This window comes from Loxodonta africana, chromosome 8, assembly GCF_030014295.1.
Source record: "Loxodonta africana isolate mLoxAfr1 chromosome 8, mLoxAfr1.hap2, whole genome shotgun sequence".
In the NCBI taxonomy this organism is placed as follows: domain Eukaryota; kingdom Metazoa; phylum Chordata; class Mammalia; order Proboscidea; family Elephantidae; genus Loxodonta; species Loxodonta africana.
The window spans coordinates 29,439,317-29,460,015 of NC_087349.1; positions in this window are offsets into that span (position 1 = coordinate 29,439,317).

Genomic DNA, 20,699 nt, shown 5'->3' on the forward strand with positions numbered 1-20,699 from the left:
GTAAATGGAGTCCATGGGGTATTTCGGTCATGTGGAGAATAAGATAAGGGAGCATGGGGCTATGTCTAGCTTCTAGTAGCTGATGGCTTAGAATCTCTGGAAATATAGTTTTGATTGTCAGTATTAAACGATGACGGCTTAGGTCTGGACTTTAAGACACAGGGAATAGTGTTTGTATTTGAAAAGGACTTATGAATTTGTAAAGAATATTGACACTTTTTCTTAGTAATTATATTTTCTAATGTGATGTATATACTATTAGCCAAGTATCTTTGTTCTCAGGATAGAATATTTTCCACCTTTAGAGTGTCAAGTCAATATATACAGGGAGACCCCTGGTAAAGAAAGTCCAACTTAAGTACAATCTTTAGTTACAGACCAACCCCCATGAGGCCCAACATATTAAAAGTTTGAGGTAATAAGAAATGAGCACTACTTTACAATGCACATCAAAACATTATTATTATTATTACTATTGTTACTGTATTCTTATGTTAAAGATGTTTTAGTGTATCTGGAAGTGTTTCTTTAATGATTTGTATGCACAGAAAATTACACTATATACTATATATATACTAAGACAAGTATTTGACTAACATTAGATACAAACCATACCTAACTGTTCCAATTTAACATACAAATTTGATTTAAAGAAAGACTTAGGAATGGAACTTGTTCATAATCATGGGGACTGCCTGTATGCCTATATAGATATGTGTGTATATATACATATATGTATATACACAAATATATACATAACTTATTTGTATGTATATATTTATACCCACACATACAGAGAGAGACACTAAACTGATATCATAAGTTTTCAGCCATAATATGAAATGAAGTAGATGGTCACATATGTCTGTGTAATAACTATAACTCATCGTCTTGACTGAAAATTACAGTACAGAATAGTACTCTATAGAATGCAGGTTAAAAAAACTGTAGGCTACTAATGCTAAGTAAATTACATTGTAACTGATTTTCTGGTTATAATTATAATAGCCAAATTTTATACAGTATTGATGAATCTTGAGGAAAATTCTAGAGCATCTGAAAATGGTATCCAAATCTTCTACAGAATTGTACAGCATAAAACTGTAAACAAAGAGGCAATCTCTGCGGCAACCTGGGCAAGTTATGTCATGTGCCCATGTGTCAGAATAAAAAGGTATGTTAGAGCAGAGCTACTCTGCTATGGTTGGTGCCCAAAGCTGATTCTTTCTGGTTGCAACATAGTCTTTTAAGAGCTGTACATACCCATATTGCATTGGGCAAATCTGCTGGCAAGGCCTCTTGAGTGTTAAAAAGTAAATATGTCACTTCGGGGACTAAGGTACGCCTCACTCAAGCCATGGTATTTTCAATCACCTCGTATGCTTTTTTTTTTTTTTCGTATGCAGTAAAAGCTTGACAATGAATATGGAAGACCAAAGAAGAATTGATGCCTTTGAATTATGGTGTTGGCAAAGAATATTGCATATACCTTGGACTGCCAGAAGAATGAACAAACCTGTCTTGGAAGAAGTACATACAGAATCCTCCTCAGAAGCAAGGATGGCAAGACTTCATCTCAGGTACCTTGGACATATTATCAGGAGGGTCCAGTCCCTAGAGAAGGACATCATGCTTGGTAAAGTAGAGGGTCATCGAAAAAGAAGACCCTTAATGAGATGGATTGACAAGTGGCTGCAACAATGGGCTCAGGCATAACAACGATTGTGACAATGGCTCAGTACCGGCCTGTGTTTCATTCAGTTGTACTTGGGGTTGCTATGAGTTGGAGCTGACCCAACAGCACATATCTCACATATATTATTTCTTCTGGCTATTACCAAAGGTTGCTTTTCTTGTGTGATACTTGAGTTTCTTTTTCTTCCTTTTTTTTTTTTTTAAAGTTTCTTTGTTTGAAATATATTGTATTTTGCAAGTAACATCTACACATTTGATTCAAGTAGAACGGACCAGCATTTACTGGGAAAAACCTAAACTGCACAAAGCAAATTGTTGCTTGGCATTTTGTTTTTCTTCATTTGTGATTCTCTAACTATTCTTAGATATAATTAGTATTTTTCAACATTACTCCACTTGAAAGTGTAAGAATAAAGTCTTGATAAATAAAATATTTTTGGTTCTAAATTTTAGTTTCTATTGTTCCTGAGCCCAACAAATAAGGTAGCTTTTTAAAACACTTAAGTATGACATTGGTTTACTAGCCATCAACCCAAATCTTTTCTCCTTTTGTCACCTGAGCAACACAGCTGGACTAACCTTTCCAGCCTCCATGCAGTTAGATGAGGCCATAATTACAGTCATATTAATGTGAACAGAGTGTATGTTCTAGTTTCAGGAAAGCCCCTTAAAATTTGTCATGCAAACTCCTCTACTTCTTTCTTGTTGTCTAGAATGGCTATGACCAACATGATCTCAGAAGCCGTGTACGGAAGATGGAAGAGTTACTGTTAATCTGGGTCTCCAAATGACTCTTTGAAGCAGAGACCTCCTCCTCCTCCACGCCACCCCCCCCACCACTACCAGGCATACACAAGTTAACCATTCCCACAGATTTGGATTATTAAATGAGAGAGAAATATACTATTCCTTGCTTGAGTCTTCAAAATTTTGTGTATCTTTCTTACAACAGGTTAGCCTACCCTAACTAACACAGAATCTCTCTAAATTTTCACTCTAAGTTCATCAGACATATATTAGACTCCCTGTTAATATGATTCACTTGATTCTTGATTAACTAAACTCCTCTGATAAGATAAAAAAATTGATCCATTACATATTGATTTTTGCTTTATACCTAGTAATATTTTAAATGTGTACAAGTTTAACCTGTATTAGTAGTCTAGTATCCTTCTTAACCCAGTAAAATATGTTTTTATTTTAATGGAGAGTTCTTTTAAAGTATTACTTTTTGGTTGAAGTGCCCCATTACTCTTACTCATATATTTCAAACATATATAATCAAGTTCTTAAAAAATTTCTCTATTACCCTTAAAATAATAACTCTAAATGATAAGCCCTAAATTTGGGCCAGAAATTTTCTCTTTTATATTTCAGTATATTCTATATAAGGATGCTGGACTTTAGTGCTTTCTTCTGAAGCACAGTTATCAAAGTTTTCACATAAAAGTTTAAACATTTTAAAAATGTAAGACCTATTTATTAATAAGCCATCATGTTGTATATTACTAAAACATCTTTGCACCTAATTGGAAAATTATTACTATCAGTCATGATTCTAAAGTTACTAAAATTTCTCAAGATGTTTTAGAAGAGCTCTGACTTATCAAGCTGTATACATTATGCCATGGACTTTCAAGGTCAAGGTCCCCGGCAGTCTTTGGTCTAAAGCTCTGTGTCTGAATGAGTCCTGTGAGTTTCCATTATTTAAGTTGAGACAAACTGCTTCCCATTTTATTACTTTCCTTTTTGTACAGATAAACAACCAAAAAAATGCTAAAAAATTCTTTTAAGTAAAATTATACAGAAAAACTGAAGAAGAAGAAAGCTCATAAAAAAAAAAAAAAAGAACCTTGCCTTGGTTAGCCATGATCAAAATATTAAAGTACCCAGAGAAACAATCTATCAAAGAGAATTTTTATTAAGACTCAGTTCTTGCAAAAAGAGTTTCTGTATCATTTAACCTGAAATGGAATATAAAATTGGAAAAAAATGCCTCATACGAAGTAAATGGGAACCCTGGTGGTGTAGTGGTTAAGTGCTATAGCTGCTAACCAAAGTGTTGGCAGTTCGAATCTGCCAGGCGCCCTGTGGAAGCTCTACGGGGCAGTTCTACTCTCTCCTATAGGGTCGCTATGAGTCGGAATCGACTCAACGACACTGGGTTTGGTTTGTTTGGTTATGAAGTAAATTGTACTCTTTTTCCTCTCAAGTTAGTGGTTATTTATTTATTTAGTGTAACATGTTCTAAGTCATCTAAGCCAACTTTAATGGCATCCACACAAGTCAGCAATTTTTTCTTTGCATACCTGGAACCGAGAATAGGATCAAAATTGTCTTGGTGCCTATAGATTCTTTCTCAGAATCTGGAGACTACTTTTATTTATTTATTTATTTTTTATTCAGGAGAGGTAGCCATGGGAATCTCAGAAGAGAAGAAAGAGAAGGCAGTGTGGTTTTCAGATTTGTTGATATCAATCATCCATTATCAACTTTATGTGAATAACTCTGAATCAAGGACTATCTCAATTTGAAACTGCTCCCTGAACTCCAACAAATATATCTTCATTTAAACATTCATGCATAACCACGTATTGTTGTTGTTAGGTACCGTCAAGGGGGTTTCAACTCAATGCGACCCTATGTACAACAGAACAAAACGCTGTCTAGTTATTCACATATACACAACCAAAAATGCTCAGATACAAGAAGTAAGTGGATATAACCAAATAGTTAAAATCATATAATGCTGAGAATTTTATATTATTTTAAGTTTGCCTTCCTTTGTGTGCTAAAGATAAATTGTGAACAACAAGGTATAGTGATTAATTATTAGCTTTGGGAAGAGAATAAAGATGTGAGGAGATATTACTTACATACTATGGGCTAACCATAGTCACTGATGCTGCATAAGGGAATTGTGTTTTTTAGAAGCAGAATGGGGGTTCTGTTTCCAGGTGACGGCCTGTGTACATGCATTTATTTCTTCTCCCACCTACTCTTGATTCAATTACATTGAATTGGCAGAAAATATATTTTATTTAAATTTATAATAGTAATAAAAATAATTAGAAATAACAAAAATAGATAAAAATGGAGACTTTCTAGAAGATAGAAAACAAATGAGGTCATATGGGAAAAGACAAAAAAAAAAAAAAACTACCAAAAAGGCATAAAATTGGACAGTTGCAAGGGTAAGATGAAGTTTTGCTAAAGAAGTTACTGAGAAATTCCAAATTCAGAATGAACTAAAAGTAAGCTGTGGAAAGATCGTATAAGTAATCAAATGAAGGACTGCTTGAGAAAGAGATTAGCCAGGCATGCCTATAGAAGTGGCTGGATTGTTATGTTTACCTCCAGATGAACTCAAAAACTCAAAGAAGTGGGGACTTCTTTCATGCTAATTGGGGTTGGAGAGAGAAACAGAGCAGCAGAGTTTAATATATATCTAGATTTTCACAAGAGATATGGATGGGGAGGAGAAAAAGACAGTCCACTTGAGAATGAAATCTGCAAGGCTCATACCCCAAGTAAAGCCTTTATCAATTTGGTCTTTAAAAGCATTCCCCTCTAACTCCCCATCCTCACAATGTGAAGGAAAACATGCCTGTCATCAAAATCAATGAATTTCAAGGCAATTTGGCAATATTATTAAAAGTAAATATGTACATGCGCTTTGACTGAAACTTTGCACATCTGGGAATCTACTCTGGAGAAATACTTGTATGTGTGCATAAATATAAATGAACATGTGTATTCATTTTAATTTTTTAAAAAAGAGGAAATGGAAACAGTGCAAGTGTTTATCAATAAGACAACAATAAACAAATTACCATATATTCATAAAGCCAATACCATGCTGTTATTAAAATCGTATTGCATAGAGATGGAAATCAGAACAGTGGTCATCTCTAGGGAGGACTGATAGGAAGAAATAGGCAGAAACTGTCTGGGGTGATCATAGTATTATATATCTTGATTGGAGTGTTGTTTACAAGGGTGTGTATGTTTGTCCAAGGTCACTGAACTGTTCACTTATGATCTGTACATTTTACTATGTGTAAGTATATTTTAATAAAAAATATAAAAAAATATAGGGAAACAATAATTGCAGATATGTAAAATTCTTCACTGTTGTGGGAAACAAGCAAATTCCTGAACAATAATGCTATAAAAGAATCCAATTGGAATATATACATATATAAAACTTCTATGTATTTCTATAATTCTACACATAGACAATCATGCATATATATGCAAATGACAAACAAACCCCTTGCCATCAGGTTGATTCTGACTCATAGAGACCCTATAGGACTGAGTAGAACTGCCCCATAGGGTTTCCAAAGAATGGCTGGTGGATTTGAACAGCCAACCTTTTGTTGGCTCTTAACCACCAGGCCAACAGTCCTCCATATACGCACATAGGTGTGTGTATTTATAACTGTGGCTATAATTTCAATTCATATTGAATTCAGATTGTTATCAGAGGTTGTATCTCAGAAGGGAGTAAAACTTTTGAGGAGTGGATAGGAAGCCTTTGCTTCTTGATAGACACACGTCATTACAGTTAGAACTTTTCAAAAACATTCATTTACTAGGTATTTTTCAAAATCAACAATAACAACAACCACAAGGTAAGCTGAAGAAAAATGCTGAAATGAGAGCTGTCTTCAATATTCATTATGTGATAACTGATATTCACATCTCCGTGACACGTCTCTAATATTCCAAAAGCCAAACCCATTGCCATTGACTCAATTTTGGCTCATAGTGATCCTACAGGAAAGAGTGCAACCGCCCCATTGGATATCCACAGCTGTAATCTTTAGGGAGGCAGATTGCCACAACTTTCTGCCTTTGAGTGGCTGGTAGCTTCAAACCACCACCTTTTGGCTGGCAAACAGGTACTTCACCATTGCACCAGTAGGGCTCCTTTATGTGTCTAAGATTATGAACCCTCAAAACTGGTTGTGCCCCCACTTTACAACAGGAATGACTGTTGCTATTAATCTACATATATGATAAGAAAAAATGGAAGATAAAGGCTATTTTTTATTTCATCCTACTGGATGCCTCTACTGAATAGTATGTAGGAAATAAACATAAGTCATGGCAGGAAACAATATACATGAAAAGTTATACAGATGATATAAAACCTAAACATTGAGGCTTGAACACTGAGTACAGCAGAGCCCAGAAAATCTCTCTGTAACTTGTTTCACTGTATCGTATTATTTAAAGCTGACCCTCTGATGCACCCCTGTTACAAGGCCATGTGCACATTTCTATTACTGTGATTTGGACATCATTGTGAGGCTCAGCAGTTTCATTGGCAGCAAAAACAAGGAAGGGTCCCCCTAATATTCATAGCTAACAGAGAAACCATTATGATTTTTGTTGAAATACATTTAAGGAAAAAAAAAAAAAAAACCTATTGCCATAAGTGGATTCTGAGTCATGGTGACCCTCTGTGTGTTAGAGCAGAACTGTGCTCCATAGGTTTCAATGGGTGATTTTTTAGAAGTAGATTGCCAGGCCTTTCTTTCAAGGCATCTGAACACAAACCTCTAACCTTTAACTTAGCAGCTGAGCACGTTAACTACACCACCCAGTGACTCCTTGAGATATATTAGAGCATAGACAAATAGAATGAGATTTGAAGACAAAACACTTTGTAGACATTTAGATCTTAACAGAAAGGGGAGGAATGTGTAAGTAGGAGGGAACAGCAACAAACAAACAAAAATTTAAATACAAAAATTTAAATGCCAGAGATGAGCAAACAAATCAGAGATTTTGACTCTCCGAGTAAAGCAGAAAAGATGACTATTTCAATTTAGGCACTCGAGAGTGATTAGTTAATCACTGGTCCTCAAACTTGACAATCAGTGGAATCACCTGTGAGCATTAAATGCTATCCTGATGCCTGGAGCCGACTCCTAGAGAGTATGGTTTAATTGGTCTGGGCATCAGGAGTGTTAAAAGCCTCCAGGTGATACTAATATATAGCCCATAGTAGGAACAAATGATGAATCATTTTCAGGTTGAGAAGCATTGATATAGTATCCTTCCTTCAGATGAAGCCAGTGGAGTGAAATTCACTTACCTATAATTAACTACAAATTTAGAAGTGTTTGACAAATTCAAGATTTCTGAGTAAATGCCACTGACATAAATAAATGAGCCAAAGCACAAATGGTTAAAAGATGAGTGTGGGGAACCACCTTTTCATGCTGTTTAACGAAATGATCTAAGATTTACTAAAGAAGTTAAATTCCTTAAGATGAATGAAGATCACTACTTTTCTCAATCCACGGATTTGTCTTTCTTATATTATCTACTCCAGTGCAAAGATACATGACAGGGACATGAACTAAAAGAGAATGTGGGTTTTTAGACTCTGCTTCCAGATATACCAGCCTGGATCCCACATCATCCCTATACAAGTGGGGGAGAAGAATGCCTGTCGAACAGCTCTGAAACATTACTCTGATAATCTCACACGCTAACTTCAAAATATGAGGTCTCTCTGCGTATCTATCTGCAGAGTTCTGGCTGATAGGCACCATTAAGAAATTGTTCTTCATCCCCAGTTAACAAGTGGATATACAAACATGTTTCATGACCAGGTTCTCTAAATCTTTTCTTCCAGAGATGGGGGCTGATGCCAGTGAACAAGACAGAACGGGGCCCATTCTTGATTGTTCTAAAGTCAGCGCTGCTGTGTGTTGCTGTTTCTGTTGTTAGGTGCTATTGAATTGGTTCTAACTCATATCGACCCTATGTACAACAGAATGAAACACTGCCTGGTCCTGCACCATCTTCACAATTGTTGTTATGTTTGAGGCCATTGTTGCAGCCACTGTGTAGTGCCTTCGAACCTGAGGGGCTCATCTTCCAGCACCATATTAGATGATGTTCTGCTGTTATTCATAAGGTTTTCACTGGCCAATATTTTTAGAAGTACATAACCAGGTCCTTCTTCCTATTCTGTCTTAGTCTGGAAGTTCACACTGCTGCGTGCCCAGTCTCAATGATTCATATCCATGATGGAAGGACTAAACCCATGGGAATATAGATAATCTTACCGTGTCAATGCCAAATGCAGATAAGCTGATTATCATGGAGCGTTCCCGGCAAGAGAAACTGGAAAACAGAACACTAAACATCTCTTATTAGCAGCAAGTACGCACAGCAGCTGCTAGTAATCATCAATCAAAACAAGCAGATAAACAGAGAAGGGAAAAATATTGTGGATGCACCCACATTCCAAATTGTGGCTCCTAACTGAATTTAGCACAGAGTTTCAGCATGAATTCAAATATGTGTGAATCACAGTAATCATGAGAAGTGCTAAATCACACATTTCATGATATAGCCGAGTTACCAAAAACACCGTATTCAGTATACCACAAGTTCTACCAAACTTTTTAGGGTCAGATGTCTAAGGAGTCACATAAGCACACACTCACCTACCCACACACACACATACATCTTTACTAACAATCTACTGTATTACAGTATCATACAGCACTGACCATATTAAACCACTAAACATATTAAACTTTTGGATGTGTGAATCAAAGTTACTGACAATAACTTATGTCAAAAAAATTTTTAACAACATAGCAATGCAAACAAATATATGCATAGTGTATGTGTATTATATATGTATGCATACATACACACAATAATAACATTTAATATCCAATATTTATTAAAAACATCTATAGGCCCAATATCATAGAGTTTATTATGCAATTAGGATAGGCTAAAACACAGGGGGGATTAAGCACAATAAATGTAGCATATGATGTAGAAGATGGTAAGTATTACAGGATGTGAGAGGAGGGAGCACATGCAAATTGAAGGCCTAAAGGAAAGTCTCATGGAGCTTGTGGTCATGAAATGGATCATGAAAGATGAGTTAGATTTGGGTAGATGGAGACAAGATAAGAAATGTAGTGAAACTGGCAATTTCCAGAGTAATGGAATAGCGTAAGAAAAGACACGGAGATGACACAGAAGATTTATGGAGATAAGAGAAGGGCAAGACATAAAGTGATTCATAATTCAATTTGGTAGAACTAAAGACAGTGAACCAGAACTTCCTGTCCAAAGACTTTCTTTGTGGGTTTGAGGCTCACCTTGGGCAAGGATGAACGGAGCAGCATGTGCTAGACCTCTGGGTCCATATATAAGGACTAGCTGAAGGAGGTGATAGAAGCAATGGTTGCCATCAGTTTAAAAATATGCACAGTGGAGTGTTGGAGCATACCAGCTCGCCTCCTCCCCTTCAGATGGAAGTGAGCTTTGTCTCCCTTTCTCCCTCATTATTTAGACAGACCCTTGGGCCAAGATTTGTACCTTCTTCCCAGAACTGTGTGGTTATTCATGTTATAAGACTGCTAACCATCCCTTACGACTTGTCCTTGGGAGACCTTGGCCTGGGAAAGCATTAAAATCCATTCCTTCAGAGAGAAGCTACCCAGGCCCACGTAGAGGAGAAAATACTCAGTCCAATTTAATTGACTGGCACTTTGTTTCCAAGCAGGTTTTTAGTTTGGATATCATTATGAGTAAAAATAATAACAAAATATACGATAGGTTGTAAAGGAGTGAAGATGTTGTTGAAGTCTGGAGAGGAAAGCCAGTCAAGAAGATATCATGGATATCACGGATAAAAGCAAACACTATTACAAGTATCTATTTTACAGAGATAAATGAGATACAGTTCTTTCTATCAAGTTACCTACCATTAAGAGCTCAAAATCCAGTGGAGTGGAATTAAAAATAATTGAAATGCATTTTTTGTGTTATGTCTAAGAACTCTTTGTCTACCTCTAAAAAAAAAAAAAAAAAAATTTTTTTTTTTGGATCCCAAATTTTTCTATTTTTTCTAAAATTTTATTTTCTTACATTTTATACCTAAGTCCATGATCTATTTTGATTTTTTTTTTTTAGATTTAGATTCAGGTTCACTTTCTCGCCTGTGGATTTTCAAATGCTCCAACATCATTTGTTGAAAAAGTTGCCTTTCCTCCATCGAATTGATTTTTGCACCTTTGTCAGAAATCAGCTGGAAATATTTGTGTGAGTCTATTTTTGGTTTTCCATTCTGTTCTATTGGTCTATGTGTCTATCACTCTGCCATTACCATACTGTCTTGATTACTGTGGCTATATAAACCTGTTGCCACTGAGTCAATTCTGACTCAAAGAGACCCTATAGGGTGGAGTAGAACTTCTCCATAGGGTTTCCATAGAGTGGCTGGTGGATTCAAACTGCTGACATTTCAGCTAGCAGCCTGAGCTCTTAACCACTCACCATCAGGGCTCCACTGTACCTATATAGTAAGCCTTTATGTCAGGAAGAGTGATTCATCTCACTTTATTCTTTTTAAAAATAATTTTAACTATTCTAGGGCCAGTGACTTTCAATATACATTTTAGATAAGCTTATCTATGTCCACAAAAAAAAAAAAAAAAACTCCTTGGAATTTTATAGCAATGGCATTAAATCTATAGATCAATTTGGGTAAAATTGACATCTTTTCTATATTGAGTTTTCCAGTCTATAAACATGGTATGTCTCTCCATTTATATAGGCCTTCTTTTATTTCTTTCATTACTGAGTGAAAAAAGCCAATCCCAAAATGTTACATACTATATAATTCCATTTATATAGCGTTAATGAAATGAAAAAATATATATATATAAATGGAGAACAGAGTAGTGGTTGCTAAGTGTTAGCAACCAAGAGGGAAGTGGGTAGGTGTGGCTATAAAAGAACAACATGAGAGATCCTATGGCGAGAGAACAGTCCTGTATTTTGACTGTGCCGGATACATGAACCTACACATGTGTAAAAACTTAGTAGAACTTAATACACACACACACACACGAATCCTGGGAGATCTGAATAAAATCTGTGGATTGCATGAATGTCAATGTCTTCCCTGTGATACTGTATTACTGATTTCCCAGATGTTACCACTGGGAGTAAGTAGGCAAAGGGCACACAGGATCTCTCTGCATTATTTTTTACCACTGTATGTGAATTTACAATTATCTCAAAATAGAACATTTGATTAAATTAAAATTGAAATGCAATGCGATGTGTGCTAAGATAAAAGAAAGCACGGCTTGCTATGAGGGGAGTGCTATATAATTTAGACTGGTAGGCAAAGAATACTGAGCAAAAATTAGACAACCGGTAAAGTAAAAGTGGCTCAGGCACAGAGATCAGTTTATGCAAACAATGTAGTCTAGGCCATGCTATTTCTCAGCACTGTAAGAATTTAGAATGTTCTATAAGCAAGAAGGAGGAAATTCTATTGGGGAGGAAGTTAGTGGCCTATTCTTTAAAGGATATGTGTGACATTAATGTTTATGAACCAAACCTTAAAGCTAAGGGGAAGCATTAAAGACTAGACATTAAAATGATCCAAGGAGCCCTGGTGGCACAGTGGTTAAGTGCTTGCATGCTAACCAAAGAGGTCAGTGGTTTGAACCCACCAGCCGCTTCACTGGAGAAAGATGTGGCAGTGCTCCCGTAAAGATTACAGTCTTGTAAACTCTATGGTGCGGTTCTTCTCTGTCTTATAGGGTTGCTATGAGTTGGAATCGACTTGGTGATAATGGGTTTTTTGTTTATTTTTGTTTAACATGAGTTAATAATGACAATGCAGTAGATGCCATGGATGAGACTAAGATAGGAGGTATGCAAAACAAAAACAGTTGCAAAAATCCAGGTAAAATTCAAGCAAAGTGCCTGTCACAAAACAGGAACTAGACAAGTATCTGTTGAATGAGAAAGAAGACAGTGGGAGTAGAGATGGAAGTAGGGGATGAATGGCCTTGGGTACCCACTGGATATGCATGATGTGGAAGACAGAGTAATCAATATGACTCCCAGATTTCTTCTTGGGGAACTACAGGAAGAGATGACTCCAGTGTTATAGGTAGAGATCTCTCTCAAGTGTTTAATTGTGCCATTTATTTCCACATAAACACAAACAGATGCTAGCTTGTAACTTTCTTATTTTTCCTTCTTCCTCTCGAATGAGATTTTGTAGTCTACCTTGTGTTAGGAAAAATAGACAGCAAAGGTAACCAGAGGACAAGAGGCTTGATAAGAAATTTGAGTTGTTTTTGTTAATAGTGTCTCAAACCATTCCAAGTCCTTCAAAAATAGTATGGTTGTATTATATTTCTTTACTTCACTTTGGAAAGAATTCTACATGGCACTTTTTTTTTGGTGTCCAAATGTTCAAATGACATGTTCATACTGGAAATCATTAGTATAATATTCACCTAAAATATATAAGCAGTAACCCTCAATAACTTGCAGACTTTGAAGGCTGCCTAATAGGTGGCAAAAACACTAATTTTAACTTCAGGATAACATATTGTATTTCTTTTATGATATCCCTGCAGTGGTGCAAATGGAAATTATTGACTCCGGGAACCTGGCCTACAGTGCTGTTAATCACCGAATTGCTATTGATTGATTTCCTTAGGAGTGAGCCAGGAGATCCTAGGACACACTTATTAAACCTCTCTCCCACTCTGAATGCAGCTATTTTGATATCGCCCATAGAGGAGAGATTTTAGAGTGAAATGTTTGGTTTTCATCACAGAGATTCCTTTGCATAGATCAAATAAGAACAAAGCATTTTAAACTCTCCAGTGATAGGATGACTTTTGGAATGGGAGAGACTGGAATTTTTCTTCTTTCCTTCTTGTCTGTGTTGTCATAAATAAATAATTTGAGAGTATACATTAAAATATTTAGTTCAGCTACCTTGCAGATACATGCAGAAACCTCAAGGTCTTTCATTAATTTAACATAACATCTAGGGAGCTTGATAATTTGTCCAGTATACCTAGGAAAATCATTCTATTTTATCAAAAACAAAGCATTCCAAATTTCTAGAAGCTAGAAGCTAAAAGCCATGACTTTCTTTTTTATTCAAAATCTGTAACTGGCTATGGAAAGCATAAAATTTGATATTAAAACTATAATTCAAAAGAAAAAATTATAGTGATTTATTGTGATATATATTAAGTAACAGAATACCTATACTGACAGGAATGTGTGTAAAAATGTATTTAAACGATAGAGATATGTCTAACTGAACTAGACATAATTGGGGAACTATTATATAACACATTAGAAAATTTGATTGATTGATTATTTTGCCCTTTTTCTTAATAGACTATTACAGTAGTAGACAAAGGAAGAAATAAAGTGCCAAGCTAATCGATCTGTATCATATTGGAAAGGTCAAAACAGAATTATACATTACTACTGTCAGAAATATATAAAATGTTAACATTTCCATACCACATTTTCATCACAGAATTGTAATGGGGACTGAAAAAGACACAACATTCGTCTATTCTCATGATCAAAATAGCTATTACATTGGAAATGGAATGGGATAAATCTAATCTCAGGAGAGGTGAGAACTAAAAGAAAATACTATGAATTCATTACCTTCTCCTGCAGATCTTGAGTTCTCACTCAAGGCATCCTATGTAAGCGCTCAGATGTTTTCTCCACAACTAATCTCAAATTGACACATATAGACTCATGACTTACAAAATCATCTCTCTATTAGAACTAGGCCAAGGTATGGATGAATAACCAAATGATAATATAATAAATAATACAAATAATATAAAAAATTATACATAGCAATTTGAATAACAAAAGACAATTGTATTTTGCCTCTTGTTCAAGGATCAAGTTTAGGAAATGAAGGATCATACACAAATGTGAATATTATACAAAGAGCTTCACATTTGACAGATGAACATCGTAAACATTCCTGGTAACCCTGCAAGCTACAAAATGGTGTTATTCATAAAGAATTGTAAAAAATACAGTGTTTCTTATTAAACTTTGTATCAAAACAATACAAATTTTGTACTGTATCCAGTGGGATTTAAAAATAATCATAGTGTGTGCATGAGTTGCTCACACATGTGCACATGCACCAAACTTGTTAACTATCCTCTTAACTATTTCATAAGCGAAACAGAACTAGTGGCTTAACAGAGAGTATTTTCTGAGAGATGTAAATTCTAAGAAGCATGAAAAATTTGAGGCCTTTTTTAACTTTGAAGACAACTTATGCTCTTTTTTCTGTTCCTGGCATTTCAGCTTAAGTTGAAGTTTATGTGGCAAACCTCTTATCATAATTCCTACCACTGAAAACACCCAGTAATGATACTTGCACTGGAGGATTCATTGTTATTTTAAAATTCCCTCATTTTGAAAAATATATTCATATATTTAACTCAGTACAATTGCTGAAAACAGAATATTTATGAGAATGAAAACTCCATCAAAGTTTTTATTTAAAAAAATATAAGATTATATTATAAACCTGGCATTAAAAAATCAAACGTAAATCAATAAATATTTGCAATATTTGAATACCTATCAAGAACAGCAATTTGTTATAAAATACATAGATAATAAGAAACAGAGTCTGCTTCATGGAGTTTATAATCCATTATGGCCTTAATAAAAGGTAGACTACCATAAACACTACAAAAGACATAAAAAATGCAGTGGAGAAGGTTAGAGGGGGAAAAAAGATAATATGGATAAAAATATCAGAAAAAGCTTAATGAAGGAAGTGTGTAAGGACAAAAACGCAGAAATGTTAGAGAGGGAAACTTGAGGTGGACACCTAAAAGGAGAAAATAAAAAGGGGAGTGGCAGGGGGGATGTGTATATGAGCACACTGTGAGCAATCCAGGTCCATTAAAAATTGTTTAAGCACCAAAAGAGGTACTGGAAGATGAAGGCTGAAAAGTATGATGGGTCACATTGCCAACAGCCTGACTGTCAAGGTGAGAATATTAGACTTCACTTGAAAGGAAATGGGGAAATTTTGAACCCTTTTGAATAAGTACATAAATAAAGAAGTTTAATGTATTAATTGTACCCAGAATAAATTGTTAGCCACTTTTCCAACTCATTTTTTGTTCAAAAGCTTTTATGTAGATTAAAAAATAATCCTATCATGCAAGTAGAGTGACTCATGGGTTTGTGCTCCCCTATTTTATTCTGTACATACACCTGACATGAAACCTATAGTGCACTTATTTAAAGAGTTTGTCATAGTGCTTAACACTCAAAAGAGAAATAAAAATGGTTTCTGAATGTTTGAAAGAATAAAGTTTATAGAGATGACTGAACTTGTTTCACAACTATTATAATTCTCTGCTCTACAGATCTCTTGGCTGTAATCTTTACAGAAGAAGTTTGCCAGGCCTTTCTTCCTGGCTGATGCTGGGTCAGTTCAAATTGCCAACTTTTAAATTAGCAGCAGATGACAAACCACTTGCACCATCCAGGGACCCTTCTTTCACTTGGCAATATGCAAAGTTCCTTAATGTGTTTTCCTGACTTGATAGCTCATTTCTTTTTATCACTGAGAAACACTCCACTGTATGGATGTACCATAGTTTATCTGTTGACATCTTGGTATTGAAGGCCATCTTGGTAATTCCAGTTTTTGGTGATTATGAATAAAATTTTATAAATATTTTTATGTAGGTTTTCATGTGTACATAGTTTTTAACTCATTTAGGTAAATCCAAGGAACAAAACTGCCAGATTATATGGCAGGACTATGTTTAGCTTTGCAAGAAACTGCCCTCTGTCTTCCAAAGTGGCTGTAGCATGTTGCATTCACACCAGAGTTCCTGTTGCTCCACATTTTCCAGCATTTTGTGTTGTTGCTGTTTTGGATTTGGATTCAAATAGGCACGTAATGGTATCTCATTATTGTTTTGATTTGCGATTCCTAATGACATATGACTTAGAAGAAAGGCCTGGCAATCTACTTCTGAAAATAAAACCAAAAAACACCAAACCCACTGCCGTAGAGTCGATTCTGACTCATAGCAACCCTATAGGACAGAGTAGAACTGCCCCGTAGCGTTTCCAAGCAGTGCTTGGTGGATTCGAACTGCCAACCTTTTAGCTAACACCGTAGCACTTAACCATTACACCACCAGGGTCTCCTCTGAAAGAGAACAGTCACCAAAAACCCTATGGAATGCAGTTATACTCTAAAACACGTGGGGTCACCATGAGTTGGAATCAACTCAATTGGCAATTAGTTTTAGTGACATCTGAAGTTGAATATCATTTCATATGCCTATTTGCCATCTGTATATTTCTTTGGTAAGGTATCTGTTCAGATCCTTTGCTGATTTTTCAAATCAGTTTTTTTTTTTTTTTATTGTTGAGTTTCAAGCATTCTTGGAATATTATGGATACAAGACCTCTATCAGATATGTGATGTCATGAATTGAATCACTGAATTGAAATTGGGGAACTTCATACCACCAATGCATGTGAAAGCTGGACAATGAACAAGGAAGACCGAAGAAGAACTGACGCCTTTGAATTGTGGTGTAGGCAAAGAATATTGAATATACCACGGACTGCCAAAAGAACAAACAAATCTGTCTTAGAAGAAGTGCAGCCAGACTGCTCCTTAGAGGCAAGGATGGCGAGACTGCGTCTTACATACTTTGGACATGTTGTCAGGAGGGATCAGTCCCTGGAGAAGGACATCATGCTTGGCAGAGTACAGGGTCAGTGGAAAAGAGGAAGACCCTCAATGAGGTGGACTGACACAGTGGCTGCAACAATGAGCTCAAGCATAACAATGATTGTAAGGATGGCTCAGGGCCAGGCAGTGTTTCTTTCTGTTGTGCATAGGGTCGCTATGAGTTGGAACCAACTCGACGGCACCTAAGAACAACAACAACATACCACCAAGAAAGCGGTCCTAGGAGCAGACCATGTCCTTTGGACCTGGGGACCCTGTGCAGAGAAGCTCTCAGTCCGGGGGAAGATTAGTGAGAAGGCCAACAGAGAGAGAAAGGCTTCCCCTGGAGCTAAACCCCTGAATTTGGACTTTTAGCCTACTTTACTGTGAAGAAATATATTTCTCTTTGTCAAAGCCATTCACTTGTGGTACTTCTGTTATAGCAGTACTAGATGACTAAGACAGAATTTGGTACTGAGAGAGTGGGGTGCTGCTCTAACGGATACCTAAAATGTGGAAGCAGTTTTGCAGCTGTGAATAGACAGAGGAGCAGCAGCAACAGAGGACAAGCAGCAGCCGAGAACCGCCAGCAGCAGAGGGCCTGCAGTGGCAGAGAAGCAGCAGCAGCAGAGAACCAGAAACAGCAGAACAAGGAGGCCAGGCCAGACAGTGCTGGAGCTGACACACAGAGTGAGAGAGCTGAGCACCTGTGCACAGGGGCCCTCCTGGAGGAGCAGGGTGCCCCTGGGCTCTTGTCAGTGGAGCTAGGCTTACAAACCCATGGAGCAAGAGAGCTGAGTGCCTGTGCACAGAAGGCTTCCTGGTGGAGTGGGGTGCTTCCAGGCTCTTATTGGTAGAGCTACAGAGCTTTGGAACACTTGCCCCAGCAGGGCAGATGAGGGTGTGAGGCTTGAGGAACGAAGAGGCCAAGAAACCAGGAACCAGAAGCTGAAGATACAAAGGAACACAAGAAACCGAACTGCCTCAGTCCCAAAAGGTATGGCCATGACCTCTGGGGTTTCAAAGGATAGAGCCATGGCCTCTGCTGTTTCTAAAGGTGGAGTTGCTACTCAGATGGACTGGAGAATGGTGCACCTAAAGCCAAGGAGTCAGAGTTGCTGTCCCAGCGGTCCTGGAAGGTGGAGCTGAAACACAGAGCTGAGGGGCCTCTACTCTGAATCTGGAGAGTGTGGCCAATACATAGAGTCTGAAGGGCAGGAGCATGGTGTAAATTGTCTCAGAGAACAGATGATTATCTTCAAAGCCTTGAGGACTGGAGGCGGGGCCAAGATGGTAGAGTAGTCAGCTGCTTCCAGTGTTCCCTCTTACAAAAAAGACCCCAAAAAACAAGTGAATTGATTATATATGTGACAAGTTAGGAGCTGTGAACATCAAAGGCAAAGTTAAGAAATCGGACTGAATGACAGGTGGAGGTAGAGACAGTTCAGAAACCATGAGAAGTTGCCAGACTTGATTCAGTGGGAATGGCGCCTCTCAGGCCCAATCCTCTGGCATGATCAGCGGCGGGGCTGGTGGTAGCATTCGGAATGTGGTTTCCTCAGCCAGGGAGAGTTAGCGAGCAGCACAGAGTCTACTGACACCTCTGTCATCAGCAAAGAACAGCATTCTCAGCAAAAGATAAATGCTTGTGTCTAATTTACATGACGGACCAAAAGTACCTCTTACCAAAGAACTCTCATTTATCTGATTCCTCTTTCCTCTGCCCCAGCCCCCAAGCCAGCTTCAGCAGCTGTTGATTTCCCTGGGCCTGAGATAGGTTCTGCTGCATTTCCTGAGTCATTCTCCTGGCTTTGGAGAAGGAACAAATTAACAAATCAGGAAAAAATAATCTGTCAGCTCCCCTAAGCTGGCAACTCAGGGTGGAAACGGCTCTTGTCCAGGCACAAATATTCCATGGACTTTGAATGCCTCTCACCACTGCATGGACCTCTGTTTCAGCTATGTGGTGGAGAGGTGGGTTTTTGACATTCGACATAGCTCTGCCTATTAAGCAGGGTCCTCACCTACCCATATCAGGGGCCTAAGGACTGGTGGCTCCACCCTTGCCACCTAACCACTGCAACAGGGGTCCAAGGATAAGTGGTGCCTTCCAGTCCTTACAGCCAAAAGCACTGGGTGTGCATGGTCCAGCTGCAGAGCCCACTCACCTGTGCGCTCTAGGGAACAGGAATCTGCTTTCCTCACAGACACTCAGAGCACTGTTATCAATCAGCCCCCTGCCTTGCTCAGAGCATGATACCCTGCTGCAACCAGATACCTGTGCCTACAACAATCACCCCAACTCCTCTAAGACTGTACATGACAGCCTGCACGACATACTTGGTGACTGACTATCTGGATACCTGAGCAGAATCCATACAAGAAAAACAAATGGACTCCTAGGCCATATACCTGGTAACAGCTCTAGACATCTGCTGACAGGACAATAGAGCTTCAAAGGCACAAATAATCAAGTTAGTTCACTCAAACACCCTATTTGGGCATATCAAAAAAAAAAACAAAGCAAGAAGGTAGGACACAGTAAGCAAACATAAAATAAATTAGTACAATAACTTATAGATGGCTCCGAGAAAATAGTCAACACCAAATCACATAAAGAAGCAGACCATGAACACTTCAACAAGCTCCCAAAACAAAGAGTCAAGGAATCTCCTGGATGAAGATATATGCCTGGAATTACCAGAGGTAGAATACAAAAGATTAATATATAGAACTCTTCAAGAGATCAGGAAGGAGATCAGGCAAAATGCAGAACAAGCAAAGGAACACACAGGTAAAGGAGTTGAGGAAAATAAGAAGGTTATTCAAGAGCATAATGAAAAATTTAATAGGTTGCAAGAATCCAAAGAGAGCCAGCAATCAGGAATTCAGAAGATTAACAATAAAATTACAGAATTAGACAACTCAATATAAAGTCAGAGAGGAGCAGAACTGAGGAAATGTAAGTCAGAATTAGTGAGGTTAAAGATAAAACACTTGGCACCAATATATTTGAAGAAAAATCAGATAAAAGAATTAAAAAAAATTAAGAAACCCTAAGAATCATGTGAGACTCTATCAAGAGAAATAACCTATGAGTGACTGGAGTACCAGAACAGGGATGGTTAACAGAAAATACACAGAGAATTGTTGAAGATTTGTTGGCAGAAAACTTCCCTGATATCGTGAAAGATGAGAAGATATCTATCCAAGATGCTCATCGAACTCCACATAAGGCAGATCCAAAAAGAAGGTCATCAAGACCTATAATTAAACTTGCCAAGACCAAAGATAAAGAGAAAATCCTATGAGCGGCTAGGGATAAACGAAAAGTCTCCTACAAAGGAGAGTCAATAAGAATGAGCTCAGACTACTCGGCAGAAACCTTGCAGGTAAGAAGGCAATGGGATGACACATA